General features: G+C 40.9%; 1 protein-coding gene and 1 pseudogene across 4 annotated transcripts in view; both read left to right on the top strand.

Moving 5' to 3' along the window:
• Nucleotides 1–13981, top strand: part of LOC105224248 (synaptotagmin-7) — a 566903-nt gene that overhangs the window by 391488 nt on the left and 161434 nt on the right. The gene's annotated exons all lie outside the window — the stretch shown is intronic.
• On the top strand, nt 8154–11040 carry LOC125779429 (uncharacterized; annotated as a pseudogene).

Genomic DNA, 13981 nt, shown 5'->3' with positions numbered 1-13981 from the left:
AAAGACAAGCCCAAGAGACAAGTTCAGGCATTCACCTCAAAGTGCCAATATGCGATACAGATATATTTCATGGTGGCTATCCTAAATTATCACAAGCGCAGAAATTGTATCACCTCAGATACAAAACCAAAGGTCAGGTAGGCGTAATAGTGAAACAGTTCGCTCTCAATGACGAAAATTTTAATTTTGCTTGGGAAGCTCTAAAAGCACGTTATGAAAACGAGAGAATATTGGTCGACAAACAGGTGACGATATTAATGAATTTACCAAAAATTCAGAAAGAAACAAGTGAAGAGTTCATAAAGCTTCAATCCACTGTTTCAAATTGCTTGTCGGTTTTATCGACACAGAATATTCCCTTAGATAATTGGGACCCCATTCTGGTAAACATATGCACAGCTGCATTACCAGAAAAATCGTTACTTTTGTGGGAGCAATCGCTCTCATCGCGAAGAAAGTGCCCAACGTGGCAGCAGATGAAAGAATTTCTCACTACCCAATACGAAATTGCAGAAAGGGTCGATAAAAAACTAGTTAGAACGAAAAACGTTCAAAACGACCTTAATAGAAGCTTCAATAGACCCCAAGCAAGTAGCCGCAATAATTTAAATAGAAGCTTTTTTAAAAATCAATCGTTCACATCCGAACAATATAAGCAACCGTCATGCGAACTTTGTAGAGGAGGTCACAAACTAAAATTATGCGAAAAATTCAAAAAAAAGAATGCCAGCGATCGAAACAATCTCGTAAGAACGAAAAAATTATGTACCAACTGTCTGTCACATGCGCATACGCTTAAAGATTGCGAAAGCAAATTTAATTACGTTTGCTGCCATAAAAGACATCATTCAATGTTACATATAACAAATTTTTCCAGCTCACCCCCGAACAATGCAAACGTAAAACGAGCAACAGGTTTAGTTGCAACAACAAATTCAGAGTTACAAAAGGCAAAGGTCGCACTAATAGCATACACACAAGCGCGCTACTTCAGCCGCGATATATCAGTACTAAGAGAATCGAAGCCGATTGATAAAATTCGAGCCTAATATACAATGAGCGCCACCCCATAATAATTCCAGAGAGGTCACCATTTGCCACATTATTCCTCCACTACATCCACACCTTAATGCTACACGCCGAACATCGTCTCATGCAACAGATGGTACGCCAGGAGTATTATATCCCCCGTCTTAAGCCACAAATCAAGAAGTGCATCTTCACGTGCAAGATTTGCACTATGCACAAGCAGAAGATGCGAACGCAGATTATGGCAGCACTTCCACCGGAACGCTGCAATTGCCTTTCACCACAACAGGTGTTGATTTTGCTGGGCCTTTCCAGGTAAAGGCGTCCATGTTAAGGTCTCCCACTCTCATGAAAGGCTATGTGGCTGTCTTTGTATGTTTCACGACAAAGGCAGTACACCTTGAGCTGTGTAGTAATCTGACGACGGAGGCTACCCATCAAAGATCATGAGCGATAATGGCAAAACGTTCATTGGAGCTCAACGAGCCACAGAAAAGCAATTTGTGGATTTCCTAAAACAAGTGTCACCCGACATCGTACAAAAGTACGCCCCTCAAGGTATCAACTGGCAATTTATACCCCCAAGCGCTCCTCATATGGGCGGTTTATGGGAATCCGCTGTAAAAAGCTTCAAATCCCATTTCAAACGGGTAGCTGGAAACTATAAATTCAATTACGAAAAGTTCACGACGCTATTAAATCGAATTGAAGCCGTTCTCAATTCACGGCCACTTACAGTACTATCGCAAGACCCCTCAGATTTCACCGCCTTAACTCCAGGGCATTTTCTAAAAGGAGCACCCATCCTGGCCATTCCTGAGCCAGGCGTGGAGTCGCTATCTCTATTAAATTGATGGGAACGAATTAAAATTCTCCATCATGATTTCAGCCGCCGATGGAAGGACGAATATATAAAGGATCTCCACAAAAGATACCGCTGGAAGACTCCTGAACAGGCACCTAAACTTGGAGACTGTGTACTCATTCATGATGATTGTCTACCCCCTACCAAGTGGCGGCTAGGCTGCATAGAAAAGCTACATTATGACTCCGACGGTAACATACGCGTCGTGGATCTCCGTACGCAAAACGGAACACTAACCAGACCGCTCGTAAAGCTGTGCTTTTTACCAACCACCGACGACCGCGAATCCGAAAATCGAAATAACCAAACCGATACTGTCGCGATATAATAAAATCACTAAATTTTACGCTAAAACGAGATAAAAATAATAAACCGCTAAAAAATAATAAACCGTCAAAACCAACAAGGAAACCTCACAAAAAATGGTCGATTAATACGACGATCCGATCATGCTACATATCGTGGCATGATTGCCCATATCAACTTATATGACAGATATGTATAACTAACCATCTGCTTTACCATAGATCACCATGGATGTAGACACATCAGTCGCAACCCCGTCAACCGCTCGGGCTATCAATACGCCACGCACCGGGCCTACACCAGCGCACCGAACTGTGGCTGCAACAACGCCGGCAACTACACCGGCAACAACGCCGGCAACTGCACCGGCAACAACGCCGGCACCTGTACCGGCAACCGCGCCCGCAGCGGTACTTACACCCGCACCTCGTGGTGGCACCCGACCACCATCGACTACATCGAGGATTTCGGAGACCCGTCGGATAAGGTGTCCCATCTGCCGACGCCCTCATCGTCTCCTCCATTGTGGAATATTTAGGGGTATGCGGCCTTTGCAACGGCAGCAAGTGGCTCAGGCCCACGGGCATTGCCTCAACTGCCTGTCACACACTCATGCGACTACAGAGTGTGAGTCACGTGGGCTGTGCCAAATGTGCATCACACGCTGCTACACAGCAGCTCGTCACGCGAAGTGAGCCGGCCACCCCACCATCGCGGCCGCATACCCCGATTCCAACCCGCAGCTCGTGCCGCACCCCAGCGGAGCGCAACATCATTGCGGCGGCCACCATCGCGTCGATCTACGGGTCTGAGCAGCGTTGTGGCAACGCTACGTGCCATACAGCAAACGCTACACTCAATCTTTTACGCCCTATCTTCGAAAATCGCATAATCAGCAAAATAGGTGATGTGCATTGACCTCCCAGAAGCTGCGATTTACGCCAACCATCCAGAAACAATTCAAGATCTAAAGTAAGAGATTCAAGCTGCTGTAGCTGCCATAAGGTCTGAAACCATCGAGAAAGTACTCCAAAAGTAGGTGGATCGGATAAGCTACTGTGAACTCAGCCGTGCTGGCCATTTGTCCGAAATTGTTTTCCACAAATAAATTTCATAGTACAACCTTTTACATAAATGTGAAAAATATCAAGTCGTTTTTTTATTGACTTTTTAAATTTAAAATTTTATATGGCCCACAAAACGCATGAGAGTGAAGAGAGGCAGAAACCGTTAGCTACTTTTAGAGCAATGAAGGGGTGCGGATATATGTAATTAGGTGCTATGTCCTTACAGAATCAATTGTAACATGATTTTTGTAAACATGATTTTGATAGGATCAGAACTTGCTGTTAAAATAAAACTAAAAAGTGAAGTTTTCGTGTTATATTAAAGTGAAAAGTGATACAACAATATGGAATCGTCTACGACCGAAATCCCCGACATACACGTATCTTAAAAATAAATGTTCCCAACTGCATACACAACTACTTCTTATCTTTTATTATTTTATGACCATAGGCGATCCTTTACATTCCATACATTAAATACTGCAGTCGTTAATCAATTGGGGTACTCACAACGTGTCATAAAGCATCGACTCAAATACAACTCTGAACGCTATGTTTTCGGTTAGTTTTAACTTATAAATTTATGAGACTATGTGAAACCCCTAAATATACCCGAAATAAACAATTATTACACTGTTGATAGAAAGGTGTATTTGTAACTACATATCTACGTTTGAAACTAGATGCGTAAGTGCTGGAGATAATGAACATAAATATTTGTAACATGATATCTGTTTCTATACAGATTTGCAAAAAAATCTTATTTACAATTGTGGCCGTTAAGAATTGTTCAGGAATCTGAACGCCTGTATATACTCATGAACCTCGATAACTACTTTAGAAAATAAAGCATATTTTGAAAACGTTATTGCCTTTCTCGAAAGAAAAAAAGAATACAAACCTCTTAAGGAAATAAATGATATTTCGCAACCAATCAGCTCACGACTTCACAATGAAGAACCACCAACAGCCTCGGATGAGATACCCCCTTTTGATGACGACCATGGCAAACGAGTTAAGGTTTACGATTTGAGGGCATGTACCTGGAATGCCCAGTCCCTTAATTGGGAAGGTGCCGCTGCCCAGATGGTTGATGTTCTCATAAGAGTGAAGGCTGACATCACCACCGTCCAAGAAATGCGGTGAACGGGACAAGGAGTGAGGCGAATAGGTCATTGTGGCATTTGCTACAGTGGCCATATAACGAGCGCAAATTCGGAAAAGGATTCATGGTGGGAGAGAGACTCCGTCGCCGAGAGCGCTTGGAGCGCACTTATGGAAACAGCTGGTACGAAGAGGAGTGCCGTGTCGCAGTAGAGAGAAAACAGACTACCTACATCGCAACATTACAATCGACTACAAAACGTGCGGGATGGGATAGACACCGAGACGCGTTTGCAGGCAAACGAAGAAAAAGGCCGAAATGCATGAGTATGAAAAGCTTGACAAGCTGGCCGACAGAGGTATTACCGAAAATTATACGAGAAAATGCGTCGACTAACAGAAGGTTTCAAGAGCGGATCTCCCCTTGTAGAACCCCCAGAGGCGATTTAGTGACTGATGTCCAGAGCATACTGAAATTATGGAGGGAACACTTCTCCAACCTGCTGAATGGCATTGAAAGTATAACACCAGGAGAAGGCGCAACCGATTCCCAGATCGATGATGATGGAACCAACATTGCACTATCCGACCATGAAGAAGTCCGAATAGCAATTACCCGTCAGAAAACATCAGCATTTTTGTAGAGTGTGCTCGGACGAAAACATAACCAACGATTGAAATTTAACTGTGCCCCGCCCAATCTACAAAAAGGAGGTCCCTACAATCTGCGCCAACTACCGTTGGATTAGCCTCCTCATCATCGCGTATAAGATTCTATAGAGCTTAGTGAGTAAACACCGTCAACAAGCTGAATGTGAATGTGAATGAAAAGTTTGTTCGGCTTATCTCATTTAGCCAACGACAAATGCTTTAATCACTAAGTAAAGATATATGTGTACTTCAGATTTGAAAAAAATGGTTCACAAGCTTTATGCGGACACACAAATGCTTTAATCACGAAGGAGGCGTAGCAGGACGGCGATCGAAATTGACGATATACGTGTTCGATAGTTAATTCAAACTGAACTGCTGTGCCTTTTGTCCCTTTTGTTAGCTGGTATCCCGCTCTGTGTAATCGAGTGTGGTGTGTATGTGATTGTGTGGGTGTGATGTCGAGGTGAGTGTGGTGAGTGTAGCGTGTTCGCGATGTGTGTAGGTGTGGTTTGGGGCAGGCGACTAAGGCTCATTTTGCCATTCCGTCCCCCCTTGGCGAATATTTCAGCCTAGAATTTTTTGCAGTTGCTGGAGCGTGGCTATAACGCTGCTGAAGCCTGAAGTGCGGCGCGGACGCGGTCTTTGTTGCTGGTGTCGTGCTGACGTCCCATTATGTGGCGGCCAGATACGGGATGATGATGGCCCTATTGTTCGACGGGACCGTGCATCCCGGCTTAATGGCGGTTGCCGCATTCAAATCTGGTACAGGTTGCCAGAGTATAATCTTGGGTGTGGTGGGTAGGCGTTAGGCAATTAAGACAATGGCCGTGCTGACCATAGGGCATCGAAGGCGCTGTGGGTCTGCTACTAGTGTGGGTGTTGAAGGCAATGCCACCGTTCCACTACATACGAGGAGCCGTTGGTGTGCTGGTTTGGGGCGCTGCAACTGGGGGAGACGTTTGTCGTGGCACATTGACAGCCGAACGAGTGGTTGATGTTGGGGCTGTTGACATGTCTGCATCCATATTGATCTGTATGGAAGAATGTTATTTGAATTAGACTTTTGTTGCATATGGGGCATATGAACATTGCTGCCACGTTATAGGCTAGCCAGTGAAAAACGCAGAATCGTGGACCGAGTCAGCTGGCACGACCTATCTTATGGGCGCGCAATGTAACTGCAGAGTGAAAAACGCTACTCCCTTCTCTCTTTGACGGGGGATGACGTGAGACATCCGCGACATTTGGATTTTTGCCGCCGCAAACGTCGCAGCTGATTGCTCTCTCACAACGCAGGGTTGCCAATATCAATATACTGCAGTAATTATCAACTTTTATAATTCAATCTGTTTGAAATTTTCTTAACACATTGAGTGCCAAGGGGTTTTGACGAAAACCTTCCCCGGGTGCCAAGCACATTTTTTGCTATAAACTGGTGTAAAAGTAGAAAATATTCAGTTCTGCGCCAATCCCGGATGATTTTGTGGTTTATTTTGGATTTTATAACGGTTTTGTTTTCGTCGCACGTTTCCTTACGACATGGCACTGCACGACGGAATTGCAATCGTAAAAATCGATGTCGTACGAAAATGTGCGACGCAATTTTTTTGCTATTTCTTTTTTTTTCTTTTGAAATGAAGAAGTTTCTTGGCCTTATGTTGTGGATGGGTTTGGTGAAGGTCGGGTGTTTAAAAGACTATTGGTCCAAAGAAAAGCTCTATAACTTTTCAATTCCGGGGAAAGTAATGTCACGCAATCGCTTTCAGCTATTGCTTAGTTTCATGCACTTCTCAGGCAATAACTCAATTATACCAGGTGATAGGCTTGGTAAAATAAAACCACTATTGGACATGCTACAAATGAGATACCAAAGAATTTACGTAGCAGGTGAAAACATAGTAATTGATGAGACCCTTATTCCATGGCGAGGCAGACTATTATTCCGACAATATATACCAAATAAAGCTCATCCTTATGGTATAAAGCTTTTTAAGCTCTGCTCTACCGAAGGATTCACCTGGTCAGTGAAAATACACTCCGGAAAGTCATCAAGTGGATTGAGAAAAGTCGGTTTGGCTAAAACTGTTTGCGAGGATCTGATCATTGATTTGAAAGGTCAGGATTGAACTTTATATGTAGACAACTTTTACACAAGCTATGAATTGGCTCGTTCAATGCTAGATCAAAAAACACATGTAGTCGGTACACTCCGTGCCAACAAGAAACATTTCCCAAAAGAAGTTATGGTTGCTCCTATAAAGAAAGGCGAAGTAGTGGCTAGAGAAGATCCCTATGGTATAGTTGTTCTAAAGTGGAAAGATAAACGCGACGTTAGAATGCTATCCACGAAACATGCCCCGACAATGGTATCCATAACAGATGTTGCACGTAATCCTGCAGAGCCTTCAACTAGTCAAAGAGCGAGACGTAAAAGACGAGTAACAGAAAAGCCACTGGCTGTGGTAAAGGGTGATTTTTTAAGAGCTTGATAACTTTTTAAAAAAAAAAAACGCATAAAATTTGCAAAATCTCATCGGTTCTTTATTTGAAACGTTAGATTGGTTCATGACATTTACTTTTTAAAGATAATTTCATTTAAATGTTGACCGCGGCTGCGTCTTAGGTGGTCCATTCGGAAAGTCCAATTTTGGGCAACTTTTTCGAGCATTTCGGCCGGAATAGCCCGAATTTCTTCGGAAATGTTGTCTTCCAAAGCTGGAATAGTTGCTGGCTTATTTCTGTAGACTTTAGACTTGACGTAGCCCCACAAAAAATAGTCTAAAGGCGTTAAATCGCATGATCTTGGTGGCCAACTTACGGGTCCATTTCTTGAGATGAATTGTTGTCCGAAGTTTTCCCTCAAAATGGCCATAGAATCGCGAGCTGTGTGGCATGTAGCGCCATCTTGTTGAAGCCACATGTCAACCAAGTTCAGTTCTTCCATTTTTGGCAACAAAAAGTTTGTTAGCATCGAACGATAGCGATCGCCATTCACCGTAACGTTGCGTCCAACAGCATCTTTGAAAAAATACGGTCCAATGATTCCACCAGCGTACAAACCACACCAAACAGTGCATTTTTCGGGATGCATGGGCAGTTCTTCAACGGCTTCTGGTTGCTCTTCACCCCAAATTCGGCAATTTTGCTTATTTACGTAGCCATTCAACCAGAAATGAGCCTCATCGCTGAACAAAATAAAGCGCGAAACACATTTCGAACCGAACACTGATTTTGGTAATAAAATGCAATGATTTGCAAGCGTTGCTCGTTAGTAAGTCTATTCATGATGAAATGTCAAAGCATACTGAGCATCTTTCTCTTTGACACCATGTCTGAAATCCCACGTGATCTGTCAAATACTAATGCATGAAAATCCTAACCTCAAAAAAATCACCCGTTAGAATATAATAAGGGGAAATCAGGCATTGATCTTTCCGACCAAATGTCTTCATACGCAAATACTCTTCGCAAAGGGTTAAAATGGTACCGAAAGCTGGGAATTGAACTTTTACTTGGACTTTCCGTGGTAAATGCTTATACTGGGTATAAAGCAGCTACGAATAAAAACATTAATATACGAACATTCCGTGAACGCGTTGCTAAGGGCCTACTAGATCTCACATCCCCGCAGCCTGTATCGCAATCAAAACATATTATCACAAAAAGAGTAGATGAAAATAATAAAACCATCCGACGTGCTTGTGTTTTATGCTACGCTGAAGCAAACAGAAAATTAGGCGAAATGAAGCAAGAAAGAATATCAAAAGGACAACTACGTACTGTCCGCAATGCCCCAACACTCCCCAATTGTGCATTGATTGTTTTCCAAAATATACACATCTAAAAAATTAATGTAAAAAATCAATGTAATTGAAGTTATCATATCCTAATTTTAATTTTTCAATATATTTTTTATACTTTTTTCCGAAATATCGAATGAATTCCAATAAATTTTCAAAATTAAAAAGAACCTCCGAGTTTTTATATACTAGAAATACATTTAAAAAAACCCTGTAGCGTCAAACAAAAACACATGACAATACCTAAGGCCTGACAATGCCTGTCGCACGAAAACGTGTAGCCATGGCACTCAATGTGTTAAAATAACTCAAAATCAGAGTCGAATGCTATTATTTATAAATATATACACTATTTTTAATAGTTTGTTTTCAGTTTTGATATTTTATATTGAAAAAAATTGTAATTGAAAACAAAGATGTGCTCAAAACTATATATGCGTATTGGGCAATGGCAACATTGTTCAAATGAAAACAAAGCAAAGATGGCTGATTTCTGCGTTTTTACCACGTTTTTGACTGTGCACACATTTTGCGGATAAGGAAGGAAAAGGAAGGAAGGGAGTAGCGTTTTTCACTGGCTAGCCTTTTATGCGGCATGAGTGGGTCGTTATGTTAATCGACCATTTATGTTGTTTCGGGTGTTATTTTTAAACATATATACCGCTCCGACGGTCATATTCGCGTAGTCAATCTCTGTACTCAATCACAAACTATGCTTTTTACCGACCGCTCAAATAAACTGAATATAAAATGTATATACATATATATATTAGGCCGGGTCGATTTGTGGGGAGGCAAAAAAATTGGCCATTGCTGTATGAAACTCATATTCAAGGGATCAAAATAAGAAACTTTGCCGAAGGAACCATACCTCTGAAACGAATTCTGATGTCCCCCAATTTGGGTCGAACTTTTGGGTAGGGGCAAATTTTAAAATAGAATTGAAATTACCATTTCATTCTTATTACCTCTGAAAGTGAGGAGAACTAAAGTAATAACAAATATGAACTATCGAAAACCCAATGAGTCATATACCCAAGCATGATGTTACTGTTTTTGGTGCGTCTACTGATTTGACTGATCTTAATTTACCAACTAAACAGAACAAAAAAAGTTTTCCCATAAATCATTCACTTTTCAAGTAGAAGATACGTTGATTGGAATTTGGGAAAAACTTGGTATGGAAATAATTCTGAAAAAAAGTGTATGTAATAAATTGAATAAATTGCTTGACAAGTATCAAGAGCAAATCAAGAGAAGAAACAACACCCAACAATTTACAGAGTATGTAAAATCTCTGGAAACAATTTTTTACATTGGAACATCTAAATGAGATTTGAAGGCAGCTCCATGTGCATGCGGCTGGGTTCCCGAACGCCTCAAAGAGTTCATGCACGATCAACATAATCAGAGAAGACTAACAATGAATGCATTTATGATGGAAACTGAAGAGCAAGGAGCAACGTCTATGTCATCAGTGCCAACATACCAAGATCCCGATGATTCAACATACGCACCGCCACCGGTTCAAGAAGATATGGATAGAAGCACAAGTTCACAATACACAGAGAGATACGATTGTTTTAACTTTGCCTTGGTATGTGACAGATTTGGTGTGACTGACAGAGTAGCATCAGCATTGGGAACCGCTCTTTTGCAAGATTTTAAAATTAAAGATAAGCATGGGAAACCTCTCATCATGGATAAATCGAAAGTTCGCAGAGAAAAAGAGAAATGCAGACAAGAAGTGCTTCGCAAACGGTTAGATGATACCAATTTGTTAGCGTTTTCATTCGATGGCAGAAAAGATGATACTTTAACGATAGATAAAATTGATGAGAAGTATCATACTAGGATGGTAAAAGAACCTCATCTTGTTATTTTGAGAGAACCCAATTCTGAATTGATTGGTTACGTAAGACTGGAACATGAAACCGCTGAATACAAAACAACCAAATGAAACGGTTTTTTCAACGATAAAAATATATCACTGGATACATTAATTGGAATATGCACTGACGGTGAGCCAACAAACACTGGCCCACAGGATGGAATTATACGACGATTCGAATTGCTGTTAAAAAGACCATTGCATTGGTTTGTTTGCCTTCTACACTTCAACGAACTTCCGTTTCGGCATTTGTTTGAAGCTTTGGATAAATCAACCAGCACTGGACCAAGAAACTGAGCCGTCAAATCGAAACTTGTGAAACTCTTCCGGTAAGTTATTGCTATCACTCATTTATTATAATTGTCAACCATTTTTAATTATTTTATTATTATATATTTTTAGGTGGTGGACGGCTTCCAGAAAATTGAGTTGCAAAATATGCCCCCTGCTCCAGAAAAAAAAAGAATTTCCACCGATTCGAAGTACTTATACGACATGGCCCATGCAATTTCTAGTGGTTCCGGTGGATTTGGCTAACATCAAACCAGGGAAAATTGTACATTCTCGGTGGCTCACCAAGGCCACTAGATTATTGCGATTATATGCGACAACGGAAAACCCCGATGCAAATTTAAGAATTCTGGTTGAATTTATAATTAAATGCTATGTGCCAATGTACTTCAATATCAAGTATTACAGCTCTGTCGTGTACGGCAGTGCATTATTTTTCAAGTTCATTGGTTGGTCACGATTTCTAGAACCTCGTTTACGCAAAATTGTCAATCAAGTAATTAAAGATAATTCATATTATGCGCATTCGGAAAATATCTTGTTATCAATGTTGTTTGATGATAGGAAAGAAAAGCGCGACTGTGCCATCAAGAAAATTCTACGCTATCGAACCGATGTTGACGAGCCAATGGAACTTAGAGTTTATAAAAAACCAGATATAAACTTTAATTGCACAAGTTATACGGAAATGATCAATTTGAATGATGTAAATATCATATTTGAACCACCATTCATGCGAAGCATTCCGTACGATACATTGAAAGAATATTTAAATCAAGATGATCCACCGTTTAATGATCCAAAAATTCCATCACACATACAAGGAACGGAACGACATGTCAATTGCTAGCTAGCGTTTCCAAACGGGTTATACCGGAAAATGTAGAGGCTGTTATGGCGACGACATTAGAGAGCCGTGCGAAATTGCCCAGACTTGAAAGTAAAAAAGACTTCAAATAATATTTTTTTTTAGTTTCTTTTCTATAACTCACTTAAACTTTGGAGTCGGTCATACATTTGGACTCGATTGGAGCACTCTAAATGGATCAAAGTGGGATTTTTCAAAATTTGCCCCTACCCAAAAGTTCGACCCAAATTGGGTGACATCAAAATTCGTTTTAGAGGTATGGTTCCTTCGGCAAAGTTTGTTATTTTGATCCCTAGAATACGATTTTCACAGGGCAATAAGCGATTTTTAAATCGACCCGCCCTAATATATATATATATATAAATATATTGATTGAATGTCCTGGAGTTAGGGCTGTGAAGTCGGAGGGATCTTGCGAGAGTTCCGTAGGTGACCTTGAGTTGAGAACGTTTTCGATTTTAGCTAATGATATTGTTAATTCTTCATAATTAAATTTTTAGCCGCCAGCTAGCTCCTTGAAATGAGATTTGAAGCTCTTTACATCTGATTCCGCGCTTGGAGGTATAAATTGCCAAACTGTTTTTCTGTGGCTTGTTGGGCTGCTATGAATGTTTTGCCATTATCGCTCATGATTTTGGATGGGAAGCCACGTCGAGCGACGAAACGAGCAAATGCTGCTAGAAAAGCCTCTGTCGTCAGATTAGTACATAATCTCCGTTCGCATTTTCTGCTTATGCATAGTGCAGATCTTGCACAGGAAGATGCACTTCTTGATAAGGGGCTTAAGACGGCGAATAGAATACTCTTGGCTTACCATATGTTGCATGAGGCGCTGTTCGAGGTGCAGCATTAATATATGGATGTAATTCAGGAATAATGTGGCAAAAGAAGACTTCTCAGGTATTATTATGGGGTGGCGTTCGTTGTAAGTCAGAGCAGCAGCAGAGAGCCACAGAGTTCAAGTCGTGGTAGACTTATTTTTAGAGGTGCGACTTTTCTTTTTGCCGCTAGTAGGCGGCTTGTGGTTGCGGTGTCGCTTTGTGTGCGCACATACTTGTAGATAGTGGCACAATATGCCTTTTCAGAGGCGTCGCAGAAGCCGTGTAGTTCCACTTTGTATTCGGGGGAATAGCTTACCCACCGTAGAATTCGTATCTGCGAGATGTCTTTCAGATTATTAGCAAACTGGGACCACTTTTCTAAGCGAAGAGATTTCACTTGTTCGTCCAAGTCGGTTCCGTCTAGCCATAATTCTTGAATCAGGATTTTCGCTTGTATCATAATTGGCGAAAGCCATCCTGCGGGGTCGAAAAGTTTTGCCATTGAGGATAAAATTTGTTTCTTTGTTTTGGCGGATAATGCGGATATGAGCTCTGTCGTGGACGAGAACTAGTCCGATATCGCATTCCATTGCATGTCCAGTATTTTTGGTGTTCTTTCCTTTTCGAATATAAGGAAATTATTATCCAACAAATTGTCGTTTGGTATATTTTTTAAGATATTTGGGTGATAGAAAATTAGGAGATTTTCGGTATATAATTCGCTGAAAATCTTGATCATCTTTATATACGATTATTTGTCGATACATTTTTTCGACATTCCCATAAAAAACGGCAATTTAATATGAGGTGCATTAAATCTGGTTGGAGTGTGGGAATATCATTTAGGGAATTCCCCGAGCTAGTGAATCTTGAGGCATTGAAGACAACTCTAACTTTTGTTGTTTTTTTGTCTGCCTTCACTACTGCATGATGTGTAAAGTATAATGTGTATTATTTGCCTTTAATGATTTTTTCTCGTGGGCTTACTTCCTCCATGTGATTTAAATGGAGGTATTCTTGTAAGACACCATCATAATCTTTTTTGAGCTCTTTTTTTTCCATGCTTAGAAACTACTTTAGTGCAGAGGTGCGAGATAACCTATGGCGGATGTTTCCTGGAAATTGTTGTTTAAGAAGTCATACGACATACCGACAATTTCCTGATCTTGTAGTTGTGGCTTTGTTAACGTCTTCACAATACTGATCTTTTGGCATTGAAATGGGGGGAGTTCTTCTAACTCCCAAAATTTCCTTAATTGTGAATTAAGGTATTCATTGGATATTT

The sequence above is a fragment of the Bactrocera dorsalis genome, chromosome 6 (genome assembly GCF_023373825.1).
Source record: "Bactrocera dorsalis isolate Fly_Bdor chromosome 6, ASM2337382v1, whole genome shotgun sequence".
Taxonomy (NCBI): domain Eukaryota; kingdom Metazoa; phylum Arthropoda; class Insecta; order Diptera; family Tephritidae; genus Bactrocera; species Bactrocera dorsalis.
Note: the sequence above shows the minus strand (reverse complement) of the source record. Positions and strands in the feature narration are given on the sequence as shown.